The 4,853-nt window shown below is 43.0% G+C and overlaps 1 pseudogene; it reads right to left on the minus strand.

Annotated features, from left to right (window-relative positions):
• Nucleotides 1-931: 931 nt before the first annotated feature.
• On the minus strand, nt 932-3,255 carry LOC133773491 (isopentenyl-diphosphate delta-isomerase 2-like; annotated as a pseudogene).
• Between the last annotated feature and the right edge of the window lie 1,598 nt (nt 3,256-4,853).

Here is a 4,853-nt window from a genome sequence, read left to right on the forward strand (position 1 = left end):
GGTTTATATTTCATGTACATCTTCCTCACGTAGCATACATTCTTAATGGAGGAAATTCACCAAGAACAAATGATCAATGCACTAGGCAGAGAGGTCACATGGAAGCCTACTGTCTTTATGGAAACCTGTGTCTATAACTAGAATTGCCAGGAACTACTACCAGTGGGGGTGGGGGGGAGAAGCTAGAGAGAACGTTTTACATGGAAAATGCTATTCTATAGAGAGCACTGCAAAAATTCAAGACATGGAGAAAAGTAAGTGAGCACTTAAGTAAGTTTTTTTAAAAAATTGTTTATTTATTTGAAAGTCAGAGTTACACAGACAGAGAAGGAGAGGCAGAGAGAAAGAGAACTCTTCCATCTGCTGTTTTATTTGCCAATTGGCTGCAACTGCTGGAGCTGGGGTGATCCAAAGCCAGGAGCCAGGAGCTTCCTCCCAGTCTCCCACGCTCGTGCAGGGACCCAAGGACTTGAGTCATCTTCTACTGCTTTCCCAGGCCATAGCAGAGAGCTGGATCAGAAGTAGAGCAGCCAGGACACGAACTGGCGCCCATATGGGATGCTGGCACTGCAGGTGGCAGCTTTACCTGCTACGCCTCAGCACCGGCCCCAAAATTCTTTAAATCAAACCTTAAGGATTTCACTACTCATTTTATGTAAGCACATCATGATCTGCACATGTTTGGACCCATTACGTTGAACACCACATCTTTTCACCATGCATGTGTTTTATCAGCCTTCATATAAACAAAGACTTGGTGCACATGGTGCCACCACTTGAACAGAAAGCCCTCTGCGATGGTTCCCGTCCACGCGGTTACCTTCTCTTGTCCCAGGGCCATGCTGTCCAGGAGTCGCAGAAGCTCACTCCAGTTCATATAGTGGGAGCCTTTGACTTCCCCTGGGACCTGGGTTCCCTGTGAGGGTTTTCCTCACAGACGGTAGCCAATCTCATGTTCTCCCTAAATGCTGCCTGAAGTACACTGGTGGTAGATTCGGATCATAAAAATGATATCCTTTGTGGAAATCTGTGACAAGGTTGAGCCAGTATTAATTCGATGGGAGAGAAAAGATTTAACCTAGAAAACAATTCATTCTTTTTTTTTTTTTTTCACTCAAAAAATATGCCACGCCCCCAACTGGCTTTCCCAGACTTTCTAAGCTTTACTTAAGCACTGGGCTGATCATCATGAAGAGGTCACAATTCGTGATCTTGATCACTACACTCTTTGAGCACACTTTAAAAAAAAGATTTATTTATTTATTTGAAAGTCAGAGTTCCACATAGAGAGAAGGAGAGGCAGAGAGAGAGACATCGTCCATCCTCTGGTTCACTCCCCAGTTGGCCACAGCAGCAGGAGCTTCGCCAATCTGGAGCCAGGAGCCAGGAGCCCCCTCCAGGTCTCTCTTGTAGGTACAGAGGCCCAAGGACTTGAGCCATCTTCCACTGCTTTCCCAGGCCACAGCAGAGAGCTGGATCGGAAGTGGAGCAGCCAACACTCGAACCTACACCCATATGGGATGCTGGCACTGCAGGCGGTGGCTTTACCCAGTATGCCACAGCTCCAACCCCTCACACTGTTTTTTAAGGAAACAGCATGTGAGAAAGCTAAAGAAAATTCTGTGGAGCTTTTACACATTGGTTTCATCAAGAATGCTTTCCTTTAGAATAGTGGTAAGCGACACTATTTCTTTCACGGACAGTCCTGAGGATCAGGCTTGTCGCTGTTCTACAAGAAGGCTGTTGGTTACAGACAGTAGATACCCTGTTGTCCACTGTCCACTACTTAATTAATAGCATTCAAATGAAATGAATACATAGCATCATTTGCATGCTGGAACTAAAAGTAGATACTTGAGATGCATAAACATATCAGAAAACTCACTTACCTTTCTGTCTATGTGCCATCGGTGGTACCTGGTCCCAAGGAGTTCTCAGCTCATCCTGCAGACATCTCCTGGCTGCTGCTTTAATTCCCATGGTGTCTTTTTCTTCCAGTTCTTCTGGATTATATAATAGAAGCAAGAGTCAGTAAAATGTCCTGGAAATAATGTGCAATTATTGTAGTAATACATTACTGCTTAGTAAAAAACAGGTAATCTTTGTTCTAAACATCGCTTAATGGATAAAACATTTAATTCAGAGTTATCACTTCATTACCAATTCTTTTCAGTTCTTAGTTAAATATTGTTCACATTAGACTCCCAATTTTCTTTTAGATCTGCAAGATAATTTCAGAGTCCCTGTATCTGTATTTCTAAGACCAATAAGTTCTCAATTCTTTGGCATAATTAGCCAGAATTTAACGTCCTTCCAGTTTCTGTTGGAGACTTTTCAAAGAGGGCTTTTTCAAGTCTGCCCTTTTCCTGTCTCTAAAACACAAGCCAAGCCAGAAGTCTGTGGCCCTTGGATGTCAACTGAGTAGGGTCACCAGGAAAACTGAACTTAGCGTCAGAGCTGGTTTTACATATTGAACAGGACACTGAAATGTGTGTGCAACATTCCTCAGAGTGTTAGGTAACACAGGTGACGTAAACCAGGGTGGAAATGGTCCCTTTCTTCCCTCTGCATGACTCTCGCATGCAGCTAAGGGTGCTGCACCGCCCACAGCAGGTGACCCTTCCTGGGGATTCATTTGATCCACGTAGTGAACTAGTAGATACTCAGTACCTTGGTTATTCACAGAAACACCTTGAGTTGGGTAGTGTCGTATCTCTCCATTGTGTAAGCAAGAACACTAGCAAGTTAAGTGAGTAAATCATACCAGGCAACACAGTTCTGAGATTTAGGCATGGCCCACATGCAGCCTGTTGCTTTGACCCCATTGCGTGTACTCTTGTCACTGCCCAGGCCATCGAAGGAGCAGTGGCACAAAGTGACTTGTCAGGCCCTGAGGTTTGTTGTGACAATGGATGTGCTGAAAGGGCTCACGATGAAGTAATCAGAGTTTCCTGAGCTCCCTTCAAAGCATTACAAATGCAGCAGCAGCCTATATGCCCTCTGTCTTGTTCTCAAATGCATCTTGTCAGACACCCCCTTCAGAGCATTTTCCAGATTCAAAGAGCTGATGGGACAGATTCTGAACACAGAGGAGAGGCTCCCTCCACCTCACCCTTCTCGATGTTTCCGTTCAGGTGGCAATCCTTCTTTGTTTCGGGTCCAATGACCCAATCGTGCTGGTCAGTGATGATGCACATCTCCTCCAACTCTTTTGTCTGGGAGCCCATCTAGGTGGGCCATGTTTACCTGGGACATGCCTGCAAACACAGGTTAGTGAGGAAGGAGTATTGTTACCCACCATTCTCATAAATTAAAAATACAAGAGAAGATTAGCCAAATCTGTCCTACATCAACAAGGCAATTTTCACAAAGTGGCAGTGGGATATTTATGTGAGAAAGACTAATAGTTTCTTATATATACTGCCTGGAGAAATTGAAAGTAGAGGACATGTTCTCATTCTGCCTTTTATTATTTGTTGTTGGTCAATAAATCCCTATAAATAAGACCCACACTAGAGGGTTTTTAAAGTCTCTGACACTGAAAAACTGGCTAGTAGTAAAAAACGAGTCACAGTAGGTTGATGTCTCTGGAGAAATGATAAAGTGTAAGAGAAAACTCATTTGTATGGATGTCAACAATAATTAATGCTCTGTCTCCTTTTATTTATTTATTTTTCTGTTTATGGTTAGCTTTACCCTTAGAAGTAAGTCCATAGGAACGTATGCAGAACTCTACAGCTCTTCTCTTATTCTCACTCTTTATTTATTGTTGACTAATTTTTATTGGGATCTATTTTATATTGACTTTATACACATACAGTTAATTCTAAGGTACATAAAGAATTCAACCAATGGTATTAAGAAGGAAAAAGAACTGTTCCTTGACAATCAAGACAAGGGCTGTTCAAGTCATCACTTTTCATCGTATCAATTTCACTTCTATAGGTTTCCTTTTTAAGTGCTCTGTTATCACAGATCAGGGAGAAAATATGGTATTTTTCCTTTTGGGACTGGCTTATTTCACTAAGTATGATGTTTTCCAGATGCATTCATTTTGTTACAAATGACCGGATTTCATTTTTTTTTTTTACCACTGTGTGATAACCCATAGAGTACATATCCCATAATTTATTTTTTAAAGATCTTTATTTATCTGAAAGAATAGATTGATTTTGTTTGTCTGAAAGAATTACAGAGAGAGGTAGAGACAGAGAGAGAGGTCTTCCATCCGCTGGTTTACTCTCCAATTGGCCACAACGGGCAGAGCTGTGCTGATCCAAAGCCAGGACCCAGGAGCTTCTTCTGGGTCTCCCACATGGGTGCAGGGGCCCAAGAACTTGGGCCATCTTCTACTGCTTTCCCAGACCTTAGCAGAGAGCTGGATCGGAAGTGGAGCAGCCGAGACTTGAACCGGCGCCCACATGGGATGCTGGCACTTCAGGCCAGGGCGTTAACGTGGCCGGCCCCTCCCATAATTTCTTTATCTAGTCTTCAGTTGATGAGCATTTAGGTTGATTCCATATCTTAGCTATTGTGAATTGAGCTGCAATAAACATAGGGGTGCAGATAACTCTCTTATTTGCTGATTTCATTCCCCTTTGGTAAATTCCCAGAACTGGCATGGCTGGGTGGTATGGTAGGACTATATTCAGATTTCTGAGATATCTCCAAACTGATTTCCATAGTGGTTTTCCAGTTTGCATTCCCACCAACAGTGGATGAGGGTACCTTTCTCTCCATATCCTTGTCAGCATTTGTTGTTTGTTGACTTCTGTATGAAAGCCATTCCTATGGGGGTGAGGTGAAACCTCGTTGTGGTTTTGATTTGCATTTCCCTGACAGCTAGTGATCCT

The sequence above is a fragment of the Lepus europaeus genome, chromosome 14 (assembly GCF_033115175.1).
Source record: "Lepus europaeus isolate LE1 chromosome 14, mLepTim1.pri, whole genome shotgun sequence".
Lineage (NCBI taxonomy): Eukaryota > Metazoa > Chordata > Mammalia > Lagomorpha > Leporidae > Lepus > Lepus europaeus.